Source organism: Myotis lucifugus, unplaced genomic scaffold, assembly GCF_000147115.1.
Source record: "Myotis lucifugus unplaced genomic scaffold, Myoluc2.0 scaffold_411, whole genome shotgun sequence".
Taxonomy (NCBI): Eukaryota; Metazoa; Chordata; class Mammalia; order Chiroptera; family Vespertilionidae; genus Myotis; species Myotis lucifugus.
In genome coordinates this window covers 600,454-608,063 of record NW_005871459.1, presented here as the reverse complement: position 1 = coordinate 608,063, position 7,610 = coordinate 600,454, and positions in this window count along the sequence as shown.

Here is a 7,610-nt window from a genome sequence, read left to right as displayed (position 1 = left end):
GACGACCTTCTAGGCAAATCTGGGGCTGCAAGGGAAGCCCAGGTCCCCAGGTCTCGGGTGCCAGAGGGAAGCAAGTGCTGGCAGCTGGGGAAAGGAAGGCCTACTCTTGCATGAATTTTGTGCATCAGGCCTCTAGTCATGACAATAACAGCAAGTCTGCCAGGCTCTTCCTTTGGGCCAGTCCCTCTTGTGAGCTCCCTGCATGGATCCTCTGATGTAGCTCCCACACTGTCCTGGGAAGGGGGCCCTGTCCCTGTCTCTGTCTGATGGACAAGGAACGGTCATTCCAGAGGTAGAGAAAGGACCTCAACTTTCTCCATTCAGCCAACAGCCTGAACAGGAGAAGAAGGGGAGGGGCCTAGGGAAGCCGGAGTGGCATAAGGAGCAGCCTGGGAGTGCAGCTGAGGTAGGAGCAGGATGGATAGAGATCCCAGCCTGCACTCTGCCCAGAGCATGCAGCAGAGCGTGGGTGATGGCACGTCCTGCCCTGCTGGGGGCTGGCTGCAGCCCGTGATTTAGACCTGGCCCGGGATGCGCCGCCAGGGGCGTAAACAGCGCCTGTTTTATGTCTTGTCATGTCTCCCTCTCGGCAGCGCGCAGGGTAATGAAAGCCCTTCTCTCCGAAGCACTTTGCACAAGCATTCCCGAGCAGATCCTCTCCCCCGGGACCCTCTGTAGGCACTTCTCCTGGGTTCAAAACCAAGAAATCTTTCTTCCTTAAATGATGGAAAAGAGGCTCCCTAAAGATCCATCAGAAAGTCTTGCCTTTGATCGTCAAAGCCACATGGAATCTGCAGCCTTCGCCCCCAATGCGCCTGCCTTCCCTCTCGGGAGAGAGGCAACCAAAGGGGCTGCTTCAGATGCTTTCCCAGGGCTTCTCAGGGAGAACGCGCCACTTTCTTTTCTTTATGCTATTTTTTTTTTTTTTTTTTGTAGATTTTTGATCATCCCAAGGCTGTTCCCATAATCTTAGAAATACGCCGGTGACAAGACCTCAGCCCCTAAAGACACGCACATTTAAGGGGAAATAGCCTTTGTTACAGAGACACTGTCACTACCCAGTTGCAAATAAGGATGCGACAGAGGGGATTGGGCTTCTTGACATTCTTTTAGGAAAAGAGGCCAACCCCTTCCATCCGGCCCAGAGCTGTGTGAGGGCTGCTTGTCCCACACACAGTCCCACCTCCATTCCCAGGGCCACGTGGAGGCAGGTGACAGGCTCTCAGCCTTCAAGGACCACGCTGGTCATGTTCCCAACCTGCCTCCAGCCCAATCCTGCAATTCCAGCTCACTTCAACCCCCCTCTCGCCCCCGAATATTTTGTGCCTCTTCCACATAGGGAGAGATTACAAAAGAAAAAAACAAACCAAGTTAGTTAGCAATTTTCAGAAAGCTTAATCTGTACCCATCTCTCAAGTTGGGGATATGCAGCATCTTCCCCAGCCTCGGTCCCTCTAGTAATCAAGCCCCACAGTCCCACCCAGTCTGTCTACGGGCTGGGGCTCTTGGACCTTTCCAGCCAGACGGGTGCCTTCTCCTCTGGAGCAGCCGCACCTCCCGGTCACCACCCTTCCTCTGCACCCGGAGCAGCTGCACCAGGTGAACACTCACCAAGCAAGTGGTGGGATGGAAAATGGGATTTCACAGCCGCTTGGGTTGCTGTAACAGGCGTTACTGCCCACAATGTCCTTCTTGTGTTTAATGTAGTTGATTCTGTACAGAGATGATTCCCCATGGCCTCCTGGGAGCATCCGCGTGCTCCCCATCCAGTGTCCCTCCCCCGGCCCACAGACCGAATGCCCGGTGGGCAGAGCGCAGGGGCCCATTCTGTGCACAGGCCAAGCACACGGTCTAGGTCCACCCAAAGGTGTGCTCCTTGCACAACTCAGGAGGCGTTCGCCCGGCACCATTGGCATCTCCCAAGGGGAGGCCTCTGACTGCACGCAGGCGCTGCAGGCCCGGGCGCTTTCAGAATCAGGCAAAACTCCACCCTTGCTTCCTGAGACCAAGCTGCAGGCAGAGCTACTTCTAAATACTTTTGGTTTGTCTCCTCAGTCTCTGCTGTGAGGGCCGTGGGAAGTGCACTGGGCTGGAGGCCGCAGATCCGGGTCGGAAGGCTGGCTCTTCTTACCCAGAGCGAGACGAGATGCTTCCCACGTTTGTCAGTAAGATGAAGATTTCTAAGACCTGACCCCTGAGGGTCCCTCACACAGCATTTCTCAGTCTGCTGGCCTGCATCTGGATCCCTGCGTTGGCTTTTTCTAGTTCTCAGAGCACCCCAGAGGGTACCCCACGACTTTCTGTTGCCTGTAATGATTTATTTGTTTGTTTATTGATTGATTGATTGATTTTGAACAGCCTGTCCTAGAAAAATGAGACAGGACCCCAGTCCCGAGGCTTATGGAACATGCATCTCTTTAAAGGGAGGCCTCGCTCACTGGAGACCCGGAGATACAGGTGCTGGCAGGTAACCTGTGCAGGAAACCTGCTGGGCAGACCTTTCAGGCTCCAGGTGGCTAAGGAGAGAGGTGTCCCTGCTCTGGCCTCAGCGTGAATGTAGATGGTTATCTCAGATGCAGGGCCCGGGGACTGGCCAGTGAGGAGTCCACCCCAATGAGCTCTGCATCTCCATTCAGCCGATGCCCCACAGCTGTCACAGTGCCCGGTGTGCTGGCCCTGGAGCCAGAAGCTGGGAGCGGCTCCTTCTCACCCCCAGACACGATGGGCCATCCTAGCTCCAGTTACTCCTGGACTTTGTCATTATTCTACGTCAGAAACACGCGTTCCAAGTGGTCCAGACCATGAGATGGAATCAGAGCTATTCAAGCAGACCTCCCCTGGGCTCAGAGGAGATCATGAGAGTCCCTGTGAGCCATTGGCTGCTGCTCCTCAGGGCATGCTGGCACGCATGCCCCCCTGTGCTGGGCTTTTACTTCAGCCAGAGCGCTGCTGCGGAGCTTTGGAACATCCCTAAATTCCCAAACATCACAGTCCCGCCTATGAACACGGGGGTAAGACTTGTGGGTCGTCCCTGACCTACAGGACACCTCTGTATTACCCTGTAACCTAACTTAAGACGTCTAAGTGTGCCCGGGCATTTTCATTTTCACTATCACTGAGCTTAGCACATTTTAGAGAAGTTGGATGTTACTGGTCTGCTTCCCTTCTTGATATATGAGCCAACAAGTAGCTGAGAGCTACGGGAAGAGGGTCATCCTGTGACTTGGCCTCAGACAGTTACAAGGAAGCTACAGGTGGTGGTAGGGACGGCCTTGGGAGGACTTGTGGCCCCTGTCAGTGGCTTGGCCCTGGTCACTTACAGAAAGCGGACACAGCTTCCGTTTAGGGAGAAGGTTACCCTTGCTGGCCATGTTCCCCACACACACTTCTCTTTCTCTCCCCCAGGTCTCCTCCTAACAGCCTGCCTTCTTAATGACCCAATCTTGTATTTCTATCTATCTATCTATCTATCTATCTATCTATCTATCTATCTATTTAATATAATTTTATTGATTTCAGAGAGAAAGGGAGAGGGAGATGGAGACAGAAACATCAATGATGAAAGAGAATCTCTTATCTGCTGCCTCCTGCACGCCCCACACTGGGGATTGAGCCCATAACCGGGGCATGTGCCTGGACCAGAAATCGAACCATGACTTCCTGGTTCCTCAACCCCTGAGCCACGCCAGCTGGGCTGTCTTTTATTTTGATAGTATTTATCCGTTTTAGTATTTATCTTTGATAGTATTTATCTTTTATTTTGATAGTATTTATCCGTGCTTTAGTCTCCCTCTGGAGCATAAGGGCAGTCTTATGAGTTGGGATGAGGCAAATTCTGATGACTGTGGTCTTAATGACGCAAGTTCTTGGTGTCCTTTTACCCTGACCCCCGCCCTCACCTGCCAGGTTCATGCTTCCATAGCACCCTGTGCATCTCTCTCACAACAGTGTCAGCCTTTACTGCATGCACTTCTCTCATATCCATCTTCCCCATTGGGCTGGGAGCCCCGTCCAGAAAACCAGCTTTGCCCACTCCCATACCTCTTCCAATTGCCACTTGGTCCCTCTACACATATTTGTGGAATGAACGTCTCAGTGAAACGTGATTGACCCTAGAGTAATGGGATTGGCCTGTGTCCAGGGACACTCCTGCCACCTTCATCCATGGACACACACCCCACACCTGTTCTTGGCCTGCGTTTTCTCCTCAATGACATGATGAACTCATTACCTTGCCATATAGTCTCACAATGTCAGAGTGGTTTCATGTATCTCCTACACCTGGAAATGACACATCCTCACACCCATGAGAAGCCAGAACTTGTAAGAACTCCTCTCTCCCACCCCAATGTGCTAAAGACTGTGAGGAATTGCCTGCCCCACTTTATTTCCAGAAACATGTGAGCCCCGCTCCCAGCACCTGCCCTGGCTCTCAGCCCTCTGTGTCGTCATGGAAAAGTTGAGAAGTCATGGCCCCAGGCTTAGCATTTGAAGCCCAAAAGCTTGAAAACGTCACCCCATTTCCATCTCAAGAAGATCTGTCTCGCCCTGTGTGAACAGGCCATGGTGTCTGGTTGTATCCAAAAGAACCTTGAGTGTGGGGCAGGGAAAGGCTGCCGTGATGAGAACATGTGTGTTGCGGGGAGGTGGAGTAGGAGGTCCGGACCCGGTGGGGGAAAAGGTATTGTATTTGAATGCCTGAAATCCAGCCAGCTCTGTGCTGTTCATAGAGGGCTGTTTTCTGACCTTAGCTTTGGGTAAAATCATTTGGGCAAAATCATTTTCTCTTAACATCATCATATTGTCCAGTCTGAGTAAAGATATACCCTTGAAATGCTACAGAGGCATGTTGTTCTGGAAGAAGTATGAGGATACACCTCCCTTCTCCTCCTCCTTCGTCTTCTTCATGACCATCGTCAGCATTACTCTCCACTATCTCAATGAAGCACTTCAGGTTTAAAAATACCTTCCCATCATTTTGGTCATCTCAGGAACTCTGGTGATTGGCCAGTAGGGACTAAATAAGTCCATGTTAGAGATATGGAAACTAAGGTTCAGATGGGCAATTCTGCTTGTCCATGACATAGATAAGGCCAGGCTCAAACCAGCTACCGTTCTTCTGACTGCTGTGAGGCAGACACCTTCTTTGGGGAATAAGGAGGTTGCGGGTGGGCAACGAGAGGGGCAGAAAAGACACGCACCTGGAAGAGCCGAGGAGCTGAGGTCTTAAAGAAGTGCGGCTCAGACCAGGAGCCCTAGTACCATGGAATGGGGCAGGCCACGCTCCTCAACCTGAAATTCAATCTGCGAGGCTCCCAAAGGTTGTTCGGAGTTCTAGGGAATGGCCACGCCTAGCTCTCAAGCCCAAAGGTAAAAGGGGCTGCTGAATGGTTTTGCTGTCATTGTTCTGTGTTTAGAGCTGGTAGGGCTAATGCCAAGGCCAAGGCTGCCATACCTTTCAGGTACAGAATGACAGGGCGAAGGAGAGGAGTGTGGGGCAAAGGCGGCGGCACCACCAGAAGCATGGCTCTCCTTTTCTTGTCTCAGCAGCAGGCTTTCCCGAGCTCTGAGTCATCATTCCAGGGAAGGGAGGGCAATAGAAAATTAAATATAATTTATGCTTTGCTAATTGAAATCAAATACAAAATTCAATCTCCCTCGAGTCGCATTGCTCACGTTTAAATAGGGTGGAAGTGTTATTAACCTGCCTCCATTTGAGCAGGTTGACTTAGCTTTTCTGGATAGGAAGTAATTCCTTTGTCAAGTTTCCCCACTGCGGAACGCGGCTGTGTGGCTCACTCCCAGCGTCTGGGGATGGAGCTGGGCAGACACTGCAGAAATGGAACTGAAGCATCTCAAGTTCACACTTCTTTCCAGAACCACAGCTTCCAACCATGTCATCAATGACCCTTCAAATAAAAACACTTAAGCTGTGAGGCTTAGGCCTCTGCCCTGTTTCTCCAGAGAATATTAGCCTCCTCTTAAATGCCAGAGGGTGTAAAGGTTCTAAGAGGTTCCCCACTGTTATCTCCCAGGTGAGAATGACTGTAACCATCAGCTAGCCAGGCTAACAATGGATTAGCTGGTCATGTATGTGAGGACACGGGACTGGGTTCCTTTTTAAGCAGCACAGAAGGTCTGGACGCTCTGAGTTCAGGGGGCCACGCAGACAACCAGGTTGACTGGAAGTGAAGAGGGGGTGTGATCGAGGGGCTGAGTCAACATGTGTCCCCTCAGGACAGAAGAGCTGGGGGAGGTTAGAGAAATGGTCATTCTCAGCTGGTAGAAAGTCACAGGAAAGCTTCCCTACAAGCAGGTGCTCCTTTGACCTTCTAGGGCATACATTCATTCCTTACCTGGTCCTCATTAGACTTCCCCCCAGAAGGGACCATATTCCCCAAAGCAAGCCCTTGGGGACCACTACTCTTGGAAGTACCCTCACAAAAGCGTACAGGGAGGGTGGGAAGAAGTACCCTCACAAAAGCATACAGGGAGGGTGGGAAGGAGGACGGGAGGGCAAAGACATACACACGTAAGACTTCCCTCCTTTGTTCTCAATCCCAGCTTCATATATATATAAAGTTATTATTTTTAATCATCACCCAAGGACATGTTTATTTATATGTTTTTAGAGAGAGAGGAAGGGGGCGAGAGAAACATTGATGTGCAAGAGAAACATTGATTGGTTGCCTCTTGTACATGCCCCAACCAGGAGCTCAAACCTGCAACCTAGGTTTGTGCCCTGACCAGGAACCAAGCCCTTGACCCTTTCCTGTATGGGAGGATGTGCCAGTGAACTGAGCCACACTGGCCAGGACTGTAAGAATATCTTTGAAAGGACAGATGCTAGGGCCCCACCTGGAGATTCTGACTCAAGAAATGTGAAATGGGACTCAGGAAGCTGTAGCTCGAAAAACCCCACAGCTGGCTCTGATGTGTAACTGGAATCGGTCCTTGCTCTTCCTATAAAACAGGGCCCCAAATCAGCAGCTGACCATACACTCTTCTGAGCAAGCACGCATTTATGCATTTTCTTTCTTGAAATAGGTGTGTTTCTATCTATCTGTCTATCTATTTTTTAATGCTCACCCAGGGATATGTTTTTATTATTGTTTTTTTAGAGAGAGTGGAAAGGGGGGGGAAGAGAGAGAGAGAGAGAGAGAGAGAGAGAGAGAGAGAGAGAGAGATGTGAGAGAGAAACATCGTTTGGTTGCCTCCTGTACACACCCTGACTGGGGATTAAACCCACAAACTGGGTATGTACCCTGATTGGGAATCGAACCTGCAATGAACTTGCAATATTTTGGTGTATGGACAATGCTCCAACCAACTGAGCCAACTGTCCAGGGCTAGGTATTCTTTTATTTTGGTAGTAAAGGCATAATATGGTGCCTTCAGCTCAATAACCACTCTCTTATCTGGAAAAACAGTGATTTGTAAGGTTGTTCCTCAATCGGGCACACTAGTCCATTCCTCGCCAGGACCAGTTGAGAATGAGAAAATGGTGCTTCTTACAGGACAGAACCCCCGGGAGATCTAATCCGGGTCCTTCTGGTCATTCCAGAGAAGGGAAACCCCCAGAATCCGAGAGTAGGGGTGGGGTTGGAGGT